This window comes from Callithrix jacchus, chromosome 15 (assembly GCF_049354715.1).
Source record: "Callithrix jacchus isolate 240 chromosome 15, calJac240_pri, whole genome shotgun sequence".
NCBI lineage: Eukaryota > Metazoa > Chordata > Mammalia > Primates > Cebidae > Callithrix > Callithrix jacchus.
This window is the reverse complement of record NC_133516.1, coordinates 62,929,621-62,952,137: the sequence shown is the minus strand read 5'-3', so window position 1 is coordinate 62,952,137 and position 22,517 is coordinate 62,929,621. Positions and strand designations below refer to the sequence as shown.

At 35.1% G+C, this 22,517-nt stretch overlaps 1 long non-coding RNA gene across 39 annotated transcripts in view; it reads right to left on the bottom strand.

Annotated features, from left to right (window-relative positions):
- Positions 1-4,222: 4,222 nt before the first annotated feature.
- The window catches only part of LOC103788313 (uncharacterized), a 435,883-nt gene continuing 417,588 nt past the window's right edge, over positions 4,223-22,517 (bottom strand). For 37 of the 39 annotated variants that reach the window (XR_013526947.1, XR_013526969.1, XR_013526934.1 and 34 more), the window contains 4 exons: positions 9,754-9,790; positions 5,774-5,836; positions 4,807-4,907; positions 4,223-4,622 (listed from right to left, as the gene is read on the bottom strand). This is a non-coding gene — a long non-coding RNA (uncharacterized LOC103788313). Of the gene's footprint in view, positions 4,908-5,773; positions 5,837-9,753; positions 9,791-22,517 lie in introns of all 39 variants that reach the window. The other 2 variants (XR_013526937.1, XR_008476783.2) reach the window with 2 other exon arrangements.

Here is a 22,517-nt window from a genome sequence, read left to right as displayed (position 1 = left end):
GGAGGAAAGGAAGGAAGGAAGGGCCACAAAACAATCAGAAAACAAATAACAAAATGGCAAGAGTAAGTCCTTACCTCAATAATAATATTGAATGTAAACAGACTAAACTCTAATCAAAAGATAAAAGGCTGAGTGAAGTTTTTAAAAATCCAACAATCTGATGGCTACAAGAAATACATATTACCTAAAAAAAACACATATAGACTGAAAACAAAGGTATGAAAGAAGATATTCCATGCTAATGGAAACCAAACAAGGGAAGTAGCAGCTATACTTACATCAGACAAAATCAATTTCAAGGCAAAAACTACAAAAAGAGATAAAGAAGGTAATTATATAATGATAAAAGGGTCAATTCAGCAAGATGATATAACAGTTATAAATCTATGTATAACCCAACATTGAAGTATTCAGATATGTAAAGCAAATATTCAAGCCATAGAGAGAGACAGACCCAAAATACCATAGACTTCAATACCCAACCTTTATTATTGGATGGATCATGCCAACAGAAGATCAGCAAAGAAATGTCATACTTAAATTGTACTATGGACCACATAGATCTAATAGATAATTAAATAACATTTCATCCAATGGCTGTAGTATACATATTCTTCTCCTCAGCACATGAATCATTATCAAGGATATATTATACGTTAGGCCACAAATCAAGTCTTTAAAAATTAAAAAAAAGGAAATTATATCAAGTATCTTCTCTGACTACAATGGAATAAAACTAGAAATTAAATACAAGAGGAACTTTGGAAATTATACAAACACATGGAATTAGACAATATGCCTCTGAAGGACTAGTGGATCAATAAAGAAATTAAGGGAAATTAAAAGCTTTCCTGAACCAAATGAAAATGGAAACAGCATATACTAAAACCTATGGAATATAGCAAAAACCATATTAAGAGGTAAATTTATAACAATAACTGCCTACATCAAAAAAGTAGAAAAATATCAAATAAAAAACCTAACAATGCATCTTAGAGAACTAAAAGAGCAAGAGAAAACCAAACCCAAAATTAGTTTAAGAAAAGAAATAATAAAGAACAAAGCAGAAATAAATAAATTTGAAATTAAGAAATCAATATAAAAGATCAATAAAACAAAAAGTCAGTTTTTTTGAAAAGATAAACAAAACTGACAAACCTTTAGCCAGACTAAGAAGAAAAAAGATCCAAATAAATAAAACCAGAAATGAAAAGAGATTACAACTGAGACCACAGAAATTCAAAAGGATCATTGGAGTCTACCAGGGGCAAATATATGTCAATAAATTGGAAAATCTGTGAGAAATGAATAAATTTCTAGACACAGATAACTTACCAAGATTAAACCATGAAAAAATCCAAAAGCTTGTTATTGAATAGACCAATGACAGGTAATATGATTGAAGCCAGAATAAAATATCTCCTAGCAAAGAAAAGTCCAGAACTTGATGGCTTCAATACTGAATTTTACCAAACATTAAAAAAAAAAAGAACTAATATCGATCCTACTTAAACTGTTCCTAAAAATAGAGGATAAAACAAATACTTCCAACTAAATAGGATTCCTAAATAAATACATGAGACCAGTATTATATTGATATTCAAACCAGACAAAGAGGCATAAAAAAAAAAAAAAAAAAACACAGGCCAATATCCCTGATGAACATTGATGTGAAAATCCTCAACAAAATACTAGCAAAACAAATTCAACAACACTATGATTCAACAACACTATGATTCAACAACACTATGATTCAACAACACAAATTCAACAACACTATGATTCAACAACAAAAGATTATACACTATGATTCAAGAACAAATTCAACAACAAAAGATTATACACTATGACCAAGTGGAATTTATTCCAGAGATGCAAGAATGGTTAAACATATGCAAATCAATCAATGTTGATTTTGTTGATACATGATATCAACAAAATGAAGGACAAAAAGATTTGATCATTTCAATTGATGCTGAGAAAGCATTTCATAAAATTAAACATTCCTTCATGATAAAATCCTTCAAAAAACTGTTCATAGAAGGTACACCCTTCAACATAATAAAAATTACCTATGCCTATGACAGACTCACATCTAGTATCATACTGAATGGGGTAAAACTGAGAGCCTTTCCTCTAAGATCTGGAACACAACAAAGATGCAAGCTTTCACCACTGTTATTCAACATAGTCCTGGAATTCTTATCTAGAGCAATTAGACAAGTGAAAGAAAGGCATGCAAATAGGAAGTGAAGAAGTCAAATTATCCTTGTCTGCAGCCAGTATGATCTTATATTTGGAAAACCTAAAGACTCTAACAACAACAATGACAACAAAACTATTAGAACTAATAAATAAATTCTGTAAAGTTGCAGGACACAAAATCAACATCCAAATCTCAGTAGCATTCTATTTGCTAACAGAGAAAAATCAGCAAAAGAAATCAAGAAAGCAATCCCATTTATAATAGCTACCAATAAACTAAAATACCTAGGAGTTAACAACAAAAGAGGTGAAAAATCTCTACAGTGAAAACTGTAAAACATTGATACAGGAAGTTGAAAACGACACAGAAAAATGGAAAGATCTTCAATATTCATGGAAGAATCAATATTGTTAAAATATCTATACTATCCAAATCAACCTACAGATTCAATACAATCTTCATAAAAATACTAATAACATTCTCCACTGAAATATAAATAACAATCCAAAATTTATATGCAACCACCAAAGATCCAGAATATTCAAAGTCATATTAAGCAAAAGGAACAAAACTAGAGGAATCACATTACCTGACTTCAAATTATACAATAGAGATATGGTAATCAATACAACCAGATATTGGCATAAAAACAGATACATAGACCAATGGAACAGAATAGAGAAACCAGAACTAAATCCTTACACCTGCAGTAAACTCATTTTCAACAAAGATGCTAAGAACATACATTGAAGAGACTTCAGTAAATGACACTGGAATATCTAAATGCAGATGAATGAAACTAGATCCCATCTATCACCATATACAAAAATCAAATAAAAATGGATTGAAGATGTAAATGTAAGACCTCAAACTGTGAAACTACTCAAAGAAAACACTGGGAAACTCTCTGGGATATTGGTCTGGGCAAAGATTTATTGAGTAATACTGCATGAGTACAGTCAACCAAAGAAAAACATGGACAAATGAGTTCACATCAAGTTAAAAACCTGCACAGCAAAGGAAACAATCAATAAAGTGAAGAGACAACCCACGGAATGGGAGAAAATATTTATAAACTATCCATCTGACAAGTGATTAATGACTAGAATATATGAGCTCAAACAACTCAACAGGATAAAAATCCAATAATCTGATTAAAACTGGGCAAAAGATCTGAATAGAAATTTCTCAGAAAAAGACATACAAATAGCAAATAGGTATGTGAAAAGGTGCCCAAATCAAAACTACAATGAGATATCATCTCACTTCAGTTAAAATGGCTTTTATCCAAAAGACAGGCAATAAATAAATGCTGGAGAGAACATAGAGAAAGGGAGATCCTTGTACACTATTGGTTGAAATGTAAATTAGTGGAGCCACAATGGAGAATAGTATGGACATCTCTCAAAACCTAAAAATAGAGTGGCCATACAATCCAGCAATCCCACTGCTAGTTACATACCCAAAAGGAAGGAAATCAGTGTATCAACAAAGTATCTGCACTCCTGTATTTATTGTAGCACTATTCACGATAGTTAAGATTTGGAATCAACCTAAGTGTCTATCAACCAACTGATGGATAAATAAAATGTGGTACTTACACACAATGGAGTACTATTTAGCCACAAGGAGGGATGAGATATCACCATTTGCAACAAGATAGATGGAACTGGAGGACATTATGTTAGGTGAAATAAGCCAGGCACAGAAAGACACATTTCCCATGTTCTCACACATTTGTGTGAACTGAAAATTAAAACAATAGAAATAATGAAGACAGAGAGAATAGAATGATGCTTTCCAGATGCTGGGACAGATAGCGTGGGGGTGGGGGTGGAGGAAGTGAGGACAGCTAATGAGTACAAAAATATAGTTATAATAAATAAGATCTAGTACTTGATAGCACAACAGGGTGACTACAGTCAACAATCATTTATCGAACCTTTTTAAATAATGAAAAGAGTACAATTAGAATGTTTGCAACACACAGAAATAACCAATGCTTGACATGATGGATTTCCTCTGATATGTTTATTACACATTGTATGATTGTATCAAAGTATCTGATGTGCCCCATAAATATAAACACCTACTATGAACCCATAACATTAAAAATAAAATTTTAAAAATCCGTAATTCATGCGGGGAGGTCAAAATATTCACATCAATAGAAGTTTGGAGGAAGTTAACTCCCACTCTCATGGCTGACTTTGAAGTGCCCAAGGCTTCAGTGGAGGAAGTAACGGCATCTGGTAGAAATAGCAGAAGAACTAGAATTAGAAGTGAAATCTGAAAATGTAATTGGACTGCTGCAATCTCATGATAAAACCGAATATATGAAGAGTTCCTTCTTATGAATGAGCAATGAAAGTGATTCTTTGAGGTGGATCTACTCCAGGTGAAGATGCTGTCAACACTGTTAAAATGAAAACAAAGGATTTAGAATACTACATAAATCTAGTTCATAAAGCATAACAGGGTTTAAGGAGTTTCTTTAACTTTTATTTTACGTTTAGGGGTACATGTGAAGTTCTGTTACATAGGTTTGTTGTACACATTATTTCATCACCCAGGTATTAAGCCCAGTAACCAATAGTTACCTTTTCTGCTCCTCTTTCTTCTCCAACCCTGCCCCCAAAGTAGACTCCAGTGTGTGTTGTTCCCTCCTTTGTGTTCAGGAGTTTTCATTATTTAGCTTCCGCTTAAAAGTGAGAACATGCATTATTTTATTTTCTGTTCCTGTGTTAGCTTGCTGAAGATAAGGACCTCCAGCTCCATCCATGTTCCCGCAAAAGACATGATCTCATTCTTTTTCATGGCTGCATGACATTCCATGGTGTATATGTACCACAATTTCTTTATCCAATCTGTCATTGATGGGTATTTAGGTTGATTCCTTGTCTTTGCTACTGTGAATAGTGCTGCAATGAATATTCTCAGGCATGTGTCTTTATGATAGAATGACATGGTTTAAGAGGATTGACTTCAGTTTTGAAAAATATCCTACTGTAGGTAAAATGCTATCAAACAGCATCGCATGTTGCAAGTAAATCTTTTGTGAATGAAAGAGTAAGTTCATGCTGCAAACTTCATTGTTGTCTTACTTTAAGAAATTGCCACAGCCACCCTGAACTTCAGTAACTATCACTGTAATCAGCTGGCAGCCATCAATATCGAAGCAACACTGTCCAAAAGATTAAGACTCACTAAAGGCTCAGATGACTGTTGCCACTTTTTAGCAATAAGGCATTTTTAAATTCAAGTATATGCATTTTATAGACATAATGCTATTGCAATACTACAGTGTAGTATAAACACATTTTTATATGCACTGGGAAAGCAAAATATGTGTGCAAATCACTATTGCAATATTTGCTTTATTGTAGTGGCCTGGAATCAAATTCTCAATGTATCTACGAACTGGGAATATTACTACTACATTTGGAAATATTACTACTTTCTGAATGGACACAAGTAGGGAAATCAAAAACAATGTCCAGGAGGCATGTAGGTTTCTATAATTAGATTGTCATTCTACCACATGGATGGGAAAACATGAGCTCTTACCTGTCTTTCACAGTGAGCTTATCCACTAATGTGTGTGAATAGATCACATCAGCATTTCTCCTCCTGAAGAGAAATGAGGGAGGAAGAGAGCAGAGGTCAATAAAGGAACAGAAGAATTTTGGGATCAGGAAGAAAGAGCTAAGGGATCACCTTCCCCATGTAACTCTGTATTACTTTAATTTCTAGAAAAAGACTAGAAGAATAATGCTTTATATAGTTTTTCTTAATCCATCCAACTTTAAAAACATAGCTTAAATATTTTTCTCCATGGAATTTCTACTAGTTCTTTCACTTAGATATGTTCTTATGATTTTCATTCCTATAAAATGTTAATGTACTGTATATACATCTCTTAAAAGATTATTACTATTCTACTCTATGTTATTGGTATTGATAAAAATGAATTTTCCCCATTCATCTGTTCAGATGAGTTTGCCCAAGTACTAAGTAATAATCACCACACTAAGAATAAGGACATATAAACAAGTTAATAAATAAATATATCCCCACCATCACCAGTACTATTAACTCATATTCCAGCATAAAATAAAGATGGTAAATAGCCACAAAACAGTGAGAAGCTGTATGCCACCGCTAAACCAAAACAGGATTTAGAGTTTCAGTTCTGCAGAACTGATGAAGAGGTAATTACTATGCATAAGCCAGGGGTAGGTTTATTTGCTGTTATTTGATGTTTGAATCTTGACTATAAGAAGATGAAATCAATTTTATGAGGTTTATGCTATTTTCTTTTGCTTTTTAAACAGAGTCTCAATGCGAGTATCTTCCCTTAGTAATTTATAAACTATATCATATCTCTTGTTTTATTATTTTGGATTTCTCTTTAACACTGATGCTCTTATTAAACTTTTTTAATTTGAAATATTTCTTCTAGAAAAGGTGACAGTATACTACAGCCCATAGGCTCGTAGTCTGTTTTTTTAAATAAAGTTTTATTTGGCTCTATGCCCATAATTTATGTATTATCTAGGCTCCTTTTGGGCTATAACAGCAACATGAAGAAGTTGTGATGGAGGTCATAAAGCCAGCCTATAAACCTAAAATTATTACTCTCTTGCTCTTGAAGAAATAGTTTGCTGACCCCTGCTCTAAACAATGGATCTATGAGGGTGAGAACTACATCTTGGTAAACTTAGTAATCTCAGCACTATGCACAGGAACCAAGGATTCTTGAACTGAGATCCACAACATGTCCACAGATGCATTTACCCCACAGAAATGTCTCATAAATGGCATATGTGTTAGCACGCATATTCATTTGCACATACACATTCATGTTTATTAGAAAATATTTCTAGCTTGCTCTTATTCTCAAAAGAGAATAAAAGGTAGCACCTATCAAATCAAGCCTCCCATATACAGAAAATACAAACTCCAGATATAAAACAAAAATGAACTTCCTTGAAGGTCCTAAGAGTGAACAAGAGAAGGCAGATTCTGGGAAGGATGAGAAGAAATCAAAACCTAGAAGAAAGGAACAGCATTCAATAATATTATTTTCCTATCTCTCTTTCTCTCTCTCTCTCTGTTGTTTTTTTCTCTCTAGCTCTTAAACTATCCACAGTCAAAGCCAAAACAGGAGCCTAAAACTCTGATTGAAAAACCTATGGTTGAAAACCCTGAAGAACAAGAGGACAAATTATGTTGGGACATCTACAATACATGGAAAGTGAAGGGAGAGGGATAATGGGAAGACAAGAGCTAAAAATGAAACAATGAAATTCTCTGCCAAATCTCTGGCTCACCTCCAAACCACACGTGTGGAGCAAACACAAAACAACAAACTTTCAGCTAAAATAATTGAGTTTTCAGCTTTTGTCCAAGTCATAGAGTATTCACTTTGACCTCAACCAAGTTAATTGTCTGCCTACCGCAAAATTTAGTGCTCTTCTGAGGAATATAACAGAACACAGAAACTACAATACATGACTTCCACAATGTTCAGGATAAAATTAAAAACTACTCAACATGAAAACAGATAGGATTATATAAATAATATTCAAAACAAGACAATTACCCAAATTATCTAAATTTTGGAATTAGCATACAATTACTTTAAAGCAGTTATTATAACTATGCTCAGTGAGGCAAAGGAAAATATGCTCAGAATATACAAAAAGTTGATAAATCTCAGCAGATAAGGATGAATGATAAAACCCAATGGAAATTCTAGAACTGATTAATACACTATTTCAAAGGAATATGTGGCTCTCTCCTAAAAATTAAAGTTTACTACCTACCAGTTCACTGTTTATTTCATTGGAGAAACTTGAGTTTGGGTTTCTCTAAAGGAACAGGTCATAATAGAAAGAAACAGTCCTGAAACAGCAATTAATCTCAAGACTTAGAATAGTAAAAAAGCAACAAATTGTTGCCTAAGTAAATTGACCTTAAACAAGTCTATTTATCTTATTTTTCTTAGGTGAAGAATGGGGATAATAATGGTATTCGTAATATTCCAAGCATAGTTTCTATAACATGGTAACACTTATTATGTTACCTGTAATGATAATGATGATGATTTTTAATTGTGTTCTGAAAGTGCTTTCTTTTTAAAACATGAGTATCTAGGTAGATGACATATTCTGGCTGGGTTTTACATGTTACCTAAGAGAACAGAGGCCAGGACCCAAGAGTAAAGTAAGCAAAGAGAAACTTCCAAAGGCATAGATCCTATTTCCAAAACTCAATTCAGAATCCTCTCTAAAATTTGTCCACTGCTAATTAGCTTTTGACATCTGTGCCTCTCCTCTCAATTTAATATGAATAGTCTTTGCCAAATGATTCCACTGAAGTGTCTCGTTAACACTAAAATAGTGCTGAAATGATTAATTTCTAGGTACTAACTTGAATAACATTAATCTTATTGAAATCATTTGGTATGAATGTGACTGTCATATATATTTTAAAAGACAGAAAGCAGCTGACTGTTTCTGATCTGTCATGTCACTGCATTTGATGTTTGAAGGAAATGTGGGGTCTGCTCTCTTGGGAGGCATATTCCACGTTTGACACACACTGACAGCAGTTGTAATTGTTGTGCAGAGGGAGGGAAAACAGAATTTTTAACTGCAATTAAGAAGTTCTCCCCCAACCTTCCTCCCCCACAGGAATTGAGATGCATATTCAGAACATAAATTGCAATAATCTCCTGCTATCAACCTCAGGCAATTGTTCTAAAATGCAGCTTAAATAATGAGAATATTTAACATACGGTACTAAGTATGGAAACAAGACTGTCTTAATGCCCTTATACTCATACTTGAAACAACAACAAAAAAGAGATTTCTGAAAGCTAAATAATGAGGTCTGTCCATGTTAAATTTGAAAAGGTAGATTAATTAGAAAAGGTAGGGATCTCTTGTAGAACATATATTTATCAGGTTATGCTTATATGTCTCTGCTTATGATAGGTAGCAGGAGCATCCTATTCTCAAGTTCCCCCTAACAAGTAGGGGTAAAGAATGAAGTTTTTAAAAAAGTTATTAGCCATATATCTACCATGTCATATACAAAAATTTAAATTAATCCTCATAAGCATCCAGGTAAGATAGGTATTATTGTTTTCATTTCAAACTGGGGATACTGGCTGGGCATGGTGGTTCACGCTGCTAATCCCAGCACTTTGGGAGGCTGAGGCAGGTGAATCACTTGAGTCCAGGAGTTCAAGATCAGCCGAGCCAACCAGGTAAAAATTCTACCAAAAATACAAAAATAGCTGGGTGTAGTGGCGTGCCCCTGTAATCCCAGCTTTTCAGGAAGCTGAGGTGGAGGATCACTTGAACTTGGGAGGTGGAGGTTGCAGTGAGCCAAGAGCATAGCACTGCACTCCAGCCTGAGTCTCAGAGAAATATATATCGGTTAAAAAATTATCATCATAGCCTAAGAGAGAGATTACAGTAACCTGAATTTAGAAAATGACAATAAAGCTTATTATCAATATATTCTCAATAACTTACCATGTGATCACTGTGCAGGGTCATTACCAAAGAATAGCTGGAAAAAAATTTAAAACTCAATTATAAAGCTATATATAAACAGGAGTACAAATACATAGATGCATCAGAAACCTTGTTTGGTATCTTTTAGAAAGAATTTTAGAAAGATTTGAGAATTGAAGAAACATGTTACTTTTGCCATTGCAAAAATCAGTGGCTACAAAGGACCCTGAGACTGGGGTAATTCCTTTATAAACTGTTTGACTACATATTTAGATATAACCCAATTACTGGAAGATCATTGTTAAAATTTTCAATTGTTTTGATTTTAAAACAACAGTTATCCTTTTTGTTACCTCTTACTATTTATCAGGGGCTGAGATTGAGGTGAGCAGTTTACCTGCCTTTTCTAATTTAATATGTAGAACACCACCCCCCAAAGAAAAGGGATTAGAATTCCCACTTCAAAGATGAGATAGCTGAAGCTCAGGGAGGTCAAATAATTTTCCAAGCTCATAGAAATAGTAAGTAGCAAACCAAGGATTAAGTTTTATGTAGCCTCACCACACAAACCTCTATTTATAACTTTTGCCTCCTTTTGAGTGGGAATTGGTTTTGCATTTAATCCAGAGAGCAGGCATTGAATAAAGAAAGTGAGAGAAGTGTAATAAGATACCAGCTCCAAGAAGAAAAATTCTCTTCCATGATTGAGACCTTAGGAACACAAAAATCAATCCTCTGTGGCATAACTATTTGCCAAAATAAGGCAGAATATATAACTAGCCCTGAAGGTCGACAGAAAGCATAATTCACCAGATACTCTTATTTTTCCTGTCTGATACTGGTCAAACAACACCTGCAGCATTATGTCCTGTTTGGAGCATCATAATAGAAAATATTTTTGTTAAACACCCAAATAAACTGAGAACGCTTAAATCTGAGAGGAGATAGCTTTGGTTAGTGTGGGCAAAAAGGAAGGTTATGAAAGCATGAGATCTGTCTTTAATTGTAATGTGTGGACATAAAAAAGAGAATGATTTAATTTATTCTGCTTATATACAAAGGGTAAAACATACCACTCTAGGTAGAAATTTCAAGATGGCTGCATTCAACGCAACATAACACCTCTGTAAGTATAATGTTTCCATCATGGAAGACTGACTCAAGATTCTGTTGACCCCATGATGTGAAGTATGCAATGAGACAGAACATGATATGGTGAAGATTCTTATTTAGATAGATTCAGGCTTCTGACTTCTGAATTCATCAAATCATGTTAAAATATCCATGATTGAGATGAGATGGTTGGAGATCTAATGAAGTGGTTGAAATCTGGCTTTTTTCATTAGGAGATTCTGATCTTACATTTTCTGACTATGTGAATTTGGGAAAATTATTTAATTTCTCTGAGTCTTGGTTTTTTCATCATATAAAATTTGTATCGTAGTGCCTCCCAGGATGATTGTGAGGAATAAAGTAGATAATCTATATAAATGCCTAGCACATTCCTTGGCATATTATGAACACTGCAATAAATTGGAGATTTGTATACTAAAGAGTGGTGTTAACCATTACATGCATTCTCATTTCACAAATAGAGAAATTGAGCATCTGAGAGGTAAAAGACAAAGGTGAGATCCAAATCTAGAACAATTACCTTCAACTATTTTTTGATAGACCAATACCAAATAGCTAATATTGACCTTGAGGAAATAGCATAGGTTATTCATTCATTCCACAGTTATATTTTTTAAGATCTAGATTGTCTCAGGATAGTTTAGGTTTTGGAGGTACCAAGAAAAAAAAGAAAATTGTTGCCCTTAAGTTGCTCATAGTTTACCTAGGAAGAGAGGCAATTAGAATATAGTATGATAAAGGCAGTATTGGGGGTACGTGTAAGATATAATGGAATCTCAATATAGTACACAATATAGATCCGCTGGGTGAGCATTGTGAGGTGACTTCTGGGGTTGGGTGCCCATAGGATAGGCTAACACATGGGAACAGAAGACAGAGACCTGAGACTGCCTTTGTTAATATGACTTAATTATCTCTAAGAAATTATCATTCAAGAAGATAAGATTTTAAACAAACAAGAAACTTTAGAAAATAATAGCAATTTGATTTATCTTAGCAAATGGTAAGCTCATATGGACAAATTTTCTCTTAGAAGAACAGATTAGTTATCTGGGCAAACTACTCATTATCAGACAAGAATTTACTTATCCAGACTCATTTGATCCTTACCCTAAAGTGTTCAGCAGCTCTAAATTATTCTAATACAAATCTTACTCAATCATTGCTCTTTCTTGAAAGACCTACCTTGAACCTCTTGATTCTAGACTTTAAAACCATAAAACTACTCTTCTCTGACCTCAGTTGTCTAAAGCACTTGTAAGATTCTGTCAGGGTGGTGTTCTGCCCTACTGCAGTAAATCTAATAAACTCAACTTCACTTTATCAAAAGGCTTTTCTGGTAGGCTTCCTGGATAGCTGAACAATCAAAGCTCTGGATCAACTGTTGACAGAGCTTAGGACAAAGTTCATACAGAGGAAAAGGCATATTCTTTGTTTTGGCACTAAGTCTCAGGACGATTATATTACTGAAGCTTATAAGGCATACATTTCTTTTAATTACTTGCTTTATCATCATAATAAAAAAGGCTTCTCCCCATTACAGCATATTGGCATGCTGGTTATTACATCTATTTATGCTCTCTATATGACAACATCTTACCTGGTATGTCTGAAATCAGCAATGTATTGCAGCTAGGTATATAAATGTTGAATGATCCCTAGCAAAGGGATGCATCTACCCAGAGGAAGGATCTGACTTTTATAATTCACACAAAGGTGCCACATGCACTAACATAGAGCTGGCTGTGATAGTGATTGCATTTACATTGCTACAATGATACCCATGGTAGCAAGGGGTCCAAACCTGAGAGTGTTCAGTCACAATTCTGTTCTGAAACGTTTAGCATGTTGTGAATGTGATAAAGTAGACTAACAGTGATACTATAGAGTAGAATATAGTTCAAATCCTAAATGGGGTACAGACAAATGCTACTGAAACACTCTGAGGGTGTCATATATGCATTATGTGCAAATGTCAGTTCTCAACCAAATGTCTCATAATTGCAAATGTCTCATAAATTCCAAAGAATTCCCATCATTTTTCACTTCAGCCTCCTTTAGTTTAATGCTATTGATGCCCTTCTTTATGTTGCCTCTATCCACATGCATTCAGTATATTACAATTAGCAGGTAATTGGAAAATGCAAAAGTCTCTGACTTATATCCCCCAATAAGAGGAGACTCCTCCAGACACTTGTTAAACAAACATCCTAAATATTTGGAGGAGGAAAATTCTCAAAGGTTTTTAAGTTTTTAGCATTATAGAGATCACAAGTAGAAATTCACAACACAGTCACCATTATTGCTAGTTTCAGATATTGCTCTCTCTTTAGTTATGTTGTATCTTTATTATTTGGTGAATGTAACACACATATATATGAGATTTCAATTACAGATGTTTCTAACTTTGATTCCACTTATACATAAATGTCTGTATATTTTTTAAAATTCTTCAATCTCACATTTTCTTATAAAGATTGCTTTTAAAAACTCAACCTGTAACATTTGTGGAGAAATATCCATACTTAAAAATTAATAAGAAATTATGCTTATGCTCCTTAAAGCAACATTAATCATAGTTTGATCAAGAAGCGAGGGACTGGCCGGGCGCGGTGGCTCAAGCCTGTAATCCCAGCACTTTGGGAGGCCGAGGTGGGTAGATCACGAGGTTAAGAGATCGAGACCATCCTGGCCAACATGGCGAAACCCCGTCTCTACTAAAAATACAAAAATTAGCTGGGCATGGTGGCGCGTGCCTGTAATCCCAGCTACTCAGGAGGCTGAGGCAGGAGAATTGCCTGAACCCAGGAGGCGGAGGTTGCGGTGAGCCGAGATCGCGCCATTGCACTCCAGCCTGGGTAATGAAACTCCGTCTCGGGAATAAAAAAAGAACTGTCCTTTATTGTACTACTTTTTCCTCCTTATAATCCATAGAAATATTCTAGAAGAAAAACAAAAAGTTTTTGCCCTATAGGTACACTATGAAGAATACTATAATCAATTTTGGATCAAATTGATTTTATGGAGAAACTGCAAGTTTGGAGTTTTCCAAACACCTACAAGAGATGGCAGCAAAATTAAGAAGCCAGACCCCACAGGGGAAGGAGTAATAAAGAAAAGGAGGGAAGGGATCCAGGCAAGAAGGACATGTGGGAGTTCCAAGAGAGACAGGATAGACACAGAGGGCACATTTCAACAGTAAAGAAATATCCTCTGGATTTTTACATCATGTGAGAAATACAGCACTCTTTCTAGTAACTGAGCCAGGTACCTTTCTAGCTATTATGAGGGATGATGACAGAATAGCTCTTCATAGGGCAGAGTGTGACTACAGAAGAAATATTAGACCAAACTTCTTCAGCATTGATTACTGTCCCTGCTGCGCTTATTCCAAACTTATGTGATATATCCTGTGTCCAGCCAGAATCTTGGGATGTTGCAGCAACATCAAATGGGCCTGAATAAAATCCTGCTAGAAAGTCTAGAGTTTTCTGTTATATAGGCAGACTGTCACATGAGCAGAAGTCGCTGTTGGAGCCTGAACATATAGAAATGGTGGTACCTACCACAGGCAGACTTCCAAGAAAATCAGAGTATAGCTGTTTTGATCAGCTCTACTACAATGCACCCTGGTGGAAGAAAAGAATCCTAGCAAAGTCTAAACCTGACATGGGTGACAGACGAAGGCAACAGAAAGCAGGCTAACATGTTAAATATTTAATATCTGTTGGATTGCTTTTGATCTCTCAATCACAGTGGCTGGTTGGCTGTTTTACTCTTTTTGGCTTCCTCCCACCCCCAGCATTTTCTTAACAGCTCCTTTTTTTCTAATATTAATATATCACATACTCAAAATAAAAAACGGGAAAAATATTGACAAGCATGATGTAAAACACAAATCACCTTTGAGATAAGCAGTGTTAAAATTTGTACTTTTTTTTTCCTAGTTTCTATGTACATGTTTTTTCAGCACAATTGTCATCTGGAATATGCACTTTCACATCCTGTGTTCATATCAGGGCACTTAGATTAGGAGGATTTTCCTATTTAAAAACAAAATTTTAACATCTGCAAAACATCTCATGCCTCCATTTACCATAAATTTCTAAAACTTTTTCTATTTGAGGGACACTTTGGTTGTTTTCAAATTACGATTATGTGTTACGTTAAAATAATTATTTCTTATACATCAATTTAGAACTTACCTCTGAATAATTTTTTGGAATAAATTCCTAAATCATGACAACTCTTTCTGAAAATACAGTCATTTTTAATGACAGTATGCCTGAATGAGGAGATTGGTTCATTAAAGCCAAATAGTAACATCGAGCGTAAACTGGAAACAACTCAGCAATGCTCAGGGGTCCTCCTTTCAAGAGAGGCTGACCAAGCTCAGAGTACCATAAGTATTAACTCATATTTCTATGTTTATTTACAAAATACGGCATTGTAAATCCATACAGATACTAACTATGAACACTTTTCTTATTGTTTTGCTAGTTATTATCTTATTTGTTTTGTTTTCATATAGCTGACCAAATATAAACTTTCCTTCTAGCTTATAATAGTTATATCAGAGCAGCTTGGTCTGTCTGCTCAGAGATCTCTATGCAGGGCATAGACAGCTTCCCATATGACATATCAATTGAGTGCCTACTCTTTGACAAGTAGTTTCACATATATTATTTCAGAGATTCCACCTTAGTATGGTACTTGCAAAAATATGGGTCAAGACTTGCAAGGTGAGGGTGAATTCATTAGGGAGTCTTAACAAGGGCTTTAGGCTCATGGTCATGCAAGTAGGCAAAAGCAGCATGGTGAACACTTCTTGCACACACTCAGCTTCATGGCTTCCTCTGGCCATTGCATGGCTTCCAGCCTGCCTATACCTTTCATTTCCTGCCTTTGGATTTTGTTAGTGCTATAACATTGGACTCAATTAGAGCCACTCTTAACTCACCAGGCTAAAAACAGAAGTGATGTGGAAATGTAATGATTGGTGCCTCTGGACCCACCCTTCACTAATGGAGTACTGGAATCAATAAATAAATGTTTTCCTTTCTTCTCTTGGGCAGGTGGCTCTAAGGATTTTCTGAAGAGTCTAGCAAGATTGAGCACCAGTCTCTCAGAAGGGAGGACTGAGGAGCCACCTTTAAAAAAATCAAAATGGAATCTTATTAGCTTTCCCTTCTCTCTGGAGGATTATATTCTCAAAGAAATTGCCTGTATGCAAACATTTGTCTCAGGCTCTACATTTGTCAGGATCTAAGCTAAAGCAAACAATATGCCTGAATGAGTCTTAAAGTAAAAGAAGTACATCTTCACTGGTCACTTTTCCTTTACAGCAGCCCTTCATACATTCTCTGTCTCTGCTTGTCTCTCTCGATCTCTGCTTGTCTCTCTTTCCCATTTTCTCTCACTCTCACTCACATTCTCTTTCCTGCACTTTCTCTCTTATTTTCTCTTTCTGCATACATACACAAGCACATGCATTAAAGAAAATGTTAATGGGTTACCTGAACTCCCAGACTCCCCCATTAAATTAGTAAAATTAAAGGTTAGCATACGATAATACAACAGAAATCATTTCCCAAATTTTGACAATCTAAACTAATAGTTTTCAAAGTTTGGTTTGCACACCCTGGGAGTTCCCAGGACACTTTCACGAGGTCCATGAGGTCAAAACTACTTTCCTAACAATATTCAGATGGTCGAGGTCTTTTACAGTGGTTGACTTTTTAATTGGTGCAAAAGCTATGGTGGGTAAGACAAACATTGCCTTAGCACAAATCAAAACACTGAAACCAAACCATACTACTATTCATCATATTCTGAACCAAAACACACTTGCAAGTTTTTTTAACTGCCAGTTTCATCTAAGACTGTCCTTGAAAAAGCAGTAAAAGTTGTTAAATCTTCACCTTGAGTACATCTGTTTAATATTTAAGTCACACACTTGGAAGTAATATCCTTTCATATGCTTCTATATACTGCAATGTGATGGTTATCTTGAGAGAAAGCTCTTCTACCTGACTGAAATAGCTGCTTTCCTTGTGGAACACCAATTTTACTTGAAAGAACAATAGACAGAGTATGATTATTCAGCATTGTGCATTTGACAGATATTTACTAAAAATAAATAAATAAAGTGAGTCTGTCGCTTCAAGGAAAAAATGAACAGTATTTGGCACCAGTTATAAAACTGAGCCTTAAAGTAAAAATTAGAACATTGGAAAACTCTGCTACTATCAGCACGACAGCTTCCCACAACTTAGACTTTTCTGATGAATTTAGTTGTGATACTAACAACTGTGATTTTCTGAAATTGTATAATGAAATACGTCAACATTTGGAAGATGTTAACAAAGATGATCTTCTTGACCAAACTTTAGTCAGGATCCTCTGAGCCCTCTTCTCAACTAATCCTCAGCCTTGGCTCCCATTCTTGCCAGGCATGCACAGCCCAGTTTTTGCAAGAATCCTGCTAAGTCAGTTTTATGGATTCACCTCACTGATGTTTAAGTCTTTGACCTGCTTTCAGTAAGAATACTGTTAAGTTGCTTTAGCAAGACTTTCCCTATTTTTGATGTCTGCTCTTAGTAATTTTCCATGCACTGACTCTGCCTGTTGGCTATCTTTACTGTATTCAGAGTCAAGCTCCGTCTTGGCTTCCTGTTACAATAGTCTTGACAATGTGCATAACAGAGTGAACCAGTATCCTCCAAAATATCAATGCATGATGCTATAAACTGTTTATGGGTAAAAGGTCCGCTTAAAACAGGAGGAAGATAGAAGATTAATAATCCGGAGCTCAAAAAGTTCATTGATAGTATTTCAGATTCCACATTGCAACTAACATTTAAGAAACTACCACTTGTCAAGTTTTGATACAGTATCAAAGAAGATCATCCACAGTTATCTATGTATAGGATATTAAAATACTCATCCCCCTTGTTCAACTACCTATGTGTGTGAGGCCAGGTTTTATTCATCTACTTCCACCCAAATAACATATTGAAATAAATGTAATGCAGAAGCAGATGTGACTCTAGCTGTCTTCTATTAAGTCAGCCACTAAAAAATTGTTTTTAATGAAACAATGCCACTCTTCTAATCAAATTTAACTTTTAATTTGGCAAATATCAATAGGCATAATTCACATGAACTAAAGCTCTTTAGGGCCCACAATAATTTTCAGGAGTCTAACAGATACCGTGAAAACAAGACTTGGGAACAGCTTATCTAATGTATCAGGAGTTTAACACTCTCTAATAGTGATTAAAGAGATGTTTGAATGGAACAAATTGACAAATCAGGTCATTGTTATTTTATTTATGTTGGTTACAACAAGAAAATATGTTTAACTTTCTAGAATTAAAAAATATATATATCAAGCTTCCAAAAGGAGGAGGCAAGGGGGTAATACATACCAAGAAAAATAGACCCTGCCTTGGGAAATCTAATCACCAAATCAAATTGGATTCACTTGATCTCATTATATTATCCCAGGACATAAAAATGTTATTGTTTTTTCAAATGAAAGATAATTAAGTTAATTTGAATTTGGGTTAATACTAAAATGAATTTATGATGCTCAGTAAATATACTGATTACCAGAATTATGTTTCAAGAGGTTGCTTTCACTGTGTTAATAAAATGCATTATTAACATTTCTAGAACTTTTTAACAAGCCTCAAACAACAGAAAAATCAAATCACTTCCTCAATGAACGTAAAATCTTAGACTATGGCCGGGCGCAGTGGCTCAAGCCTGTAATCCCAGCACTTTGAGAGGCCGAGGCAGGTGGATCACGAGGTTAAGAGATCGAGACCATCCTGGTCAACATGGTGAAACCCCGTCTCTACTAAAAATACAAAAAATTAGCTGGGCATGGTGGCGCGTGCCTGTAATCCCAGCTACTCGAGGCTGAGGCAGGAGAATTGCCTGAACCCAGGAGGCGGAGGTTGCGGTGAGCCGAGATCGCGCCATTGCACTCCAGCCTGGGTAACAAGAGTGAAACTCCGTCTCAAAAAAAAAAAAAAAAAAAAAAAAAAATCTTAGACTATGTCTTTTCGGAAAATATTGCACTACACAAACTTTAACAGATATCTGTGATTTCATATTCATAGTAAGCCACCATAGAACCTTGGATGTCTATATATATATACAAAGAAAAGATGATTATTTTTCTGGGTTCAGATTTCAGAAAGTCCTGAGGAGTCCAAAGCATTAAAATAGCACCGTCTGAAGCCTAAAGAATACATGATCATAGCTCTATGTAAGATGATTAAAAGATTACTTTTGTTTGGGATTGATGCTGCTTGAAATATATTCTAGGGCGACCTCTTCATGAGATTCACTCTCACAGCTTCTGTAGTTCTGCAGGTGAAGTTCAGAGTACAGACCCAGCTTTAGAGATATGGGTAGAATTGGTATAAAGTGCACCACCTGGGCTAAGTATTAAAAATTTCAAAATTAGCTACTATTTCCCATAGTCTCATGACTTCTCAGCATTCAACTCTAGTGTATTAAATATTTCTATCATTGTACATTATAAAACCATTTTAAAATACCTGTTTATATCCTCGGTGTAATCAGACCCTAAAGACATGGGACATGTAGTTGGTTGCTTACTGGGGCAAGCTGAAGGAGACAATGAGACAGTCTTTGATGCCCAGGCACATGAGACTCTTTAGCATGTGCTTGAGGGATCTCTAGTTTTATTCACTCTGGCCTGATTTGGTCTGTGTTTAAGACAGAAGACTTACAGTCAGCTAGGTTGATGCAGCACTAAAATTAGTCACCAACATTTCTGAACTTTATTTGTAACAGCAAAGAGTAGTAACATCTGAAATGTCTAACATAGGAAAATAATTAAGCAAATTGTAGAAAAATTCTATGGCAGAATAGCATATAGTCATGAAAAATAATGCTAGCAAAATATTTGTATTATTATTATAAATGTACATAATAGCATTAAAGAGTAGAAAAAAGACCTACATGTATAAAAATCTAAAATTTATACAAACTATACAGAGGTGAAACAGTCCACTGATATATATCAAAACTTCAACATTAATACATCATTGAGGATCCTTTGATTATGAGCATCAGGAACCAATTCTCTTTAAAATGTAAATGAATGTAGTAAAAATATGGGTATCTCATCAGATGTAAGGAAGGGCAACAATATAGTCATTATCTAACTGAGTTAGAGGAATTATGAGCAAGTTCCTCAAGGATTTTCTTAAAATGCTTCTTTTCTAGCCATTTTCTGTTCTTAAGATTCAGTTCCTAGTAGGGAGATTCTGAGAGAATGAATGTGGGTCAAGTACATACTTCTTAGCCAGTGGAAAAAAATTGGTTATTTGATTGGCAGCAGTACCAAAAAATACATGTAAGGGAGGAAGAAATAGTAGATTAAGAAAAGGAAGCATGTTTATTACAGAACAGAAAAAGTTATTGGGCATGTGCATGTCCTGCATGTATGTATATAGTGACCCTAATAACAATAGCTACCATTTGTTAAACACTACAATCTCAATACTTTGTTTACTCTGCTTACGTGAATGCACTCATTTAAATTTCTCAACACTTAAAGGTGGATTTTTTTATTAATCTCAATTACAGAGGTAAAGACCGATGCTCAGAAAGATTAAATAAACTGTCTAACGTCATACAACAAAAATGTGGTATCTCTGAAATTTAATCTGTGGATTCTGGCTGACTAGCTATACAGCCCAATAATTTGCCTGAATAGAATGCACTAAAGATAATGATGTATTGTCATCACCACTGTGGTTTTAATTTCTTCCAGTGTCACTTCTCTATAACAAATGATGAACTAAAGATTGGAGCCCAATTCTCCTAAGCAATACTTCTATAATCTCTTAACTAAGAAAAATAAGTTTGTCTCTGAATATAGCTAGAAATAATCAAACAAGAGCAATCTGGAAGTATCCACTCTAAAATATGTGAATTTTAGCTTTCAAACTATATATCAAGCACATTTCAATTGTTTTATTGTCATAAAAAGACAAGAGTTTTATACTAGCGTACATTTCAATTGGTCATGTAGAATAACCACAGAATGTTAGAATGGATGTGTGACCCATTCACCCAGAAAAGTTGAAATTCTCTGACATTCTCAGAGCTCTGACTGGAATGAAAAATAATGTATCATTTTCACTCCAACAATCTCAGCCATCATGCCCTGGATGTTTTATTTCTTATCTCCCAAATTGATTCCTAAATTTTCAGTGCTAGCTTTGTTCATTTTTTAAGCTACTAAAGATCTCAGAATTGCCCCTAGTTTAAACTTTGGAACTCACTTCAAATTCCACCATCATTTACTAACAAAGCCTCAAACATTAGCTTGCATAATAATCATCTTATGACTTCTTTGAAATGCAAATTCCAGGGGCATCATTTGAGAGAACTAATTCAGTAGGTCTTGGGCAAGACACAGGTGTATGCATTTCAGTCAGATACTCAGTTGATTCAGATTGTCTGTGGACTGTATTTCTAATGCCACATTGGTTTTTATAATGTCTAAATGCATACTAACAAGGAAATGGTAACTAGGAAGCCTACAACTCATTGTCACTCATTCCTGCATGGGGAAGGTGGACAGGAAATACCCAGGAAGGAAAGAAAGCAAAAAGGTTAAATCTTCTTGTAAACATACTAATAGCATAATAATGGACCTGCAAACATAAAATTGGTATTTGCTAGCAGAAGCCTTATTAATGGAATGCTTTTAGTGAGATGTACCTAGTCTTTCTAGGATTGCTTATGGTAAACAAACATAGAACACTATAGATTTATGGACCACAGCTCCCTAGAAAACATCATGTAGGCTATCCAACTAAGTGTAAAATTGAGATGGTTTATAGCCAAAACTGCTTCATTTTGCACAAATAATGTGGCTGCATACATTACTTAAAAATCACATGTTGACCTGGGCCAGAGTGCATCCTGCCTAAGTCAGCAAGTACGAACTGGGGAGCGATGCGTATGTTCTCGGACTTCTCTCTTTCTTGCATTAGCCTCAGGATTAGCTGTATTCTTTAAATTAACAGTAAAGCTTCATGCTAAGTAAGATTTCTGATTTGTTTGAAAACACTTGCCGTTTGGATCCTTTCTATACCCTACATACAAAGTTCTTCATGATCTGAGTCCTGCTTCCTTCATCTCTCCTGAAACTTGTCCTTCATACCAATATCCAACAGCCACATCAAACAACAACCTGAAACTGTGCTGGCTCATACTTAAATGCTTTCCAATTGGACTATATTCATGCTGCACCTTAGTCAGGAATTGCTTTTCTATCTACTACCTGATTCCATAAGACTCGGGTTAAGTATCACCTCTTCAAGAAATCTCTGCAGGGGAATGGATTACCCCCTCCTCTGTTTTCCACAGCACACCAAACCTTAATGGGCCATCTATCACTTTACTATACTTACTTGTTGTCATTATCTGTTTCAGAATCTGGTCTTATATTTACAGTAAGTATTAAAAACTGCTTTTATTCTCAAATAATATGTACCCATACCAGGGTCTCTCCCATCACCCAAACTCATTTCACCTTGAAGCCCTAGTCCAAACTCTTAACTTGGTCATTATCTGCAATTTCTGGAGTTTTC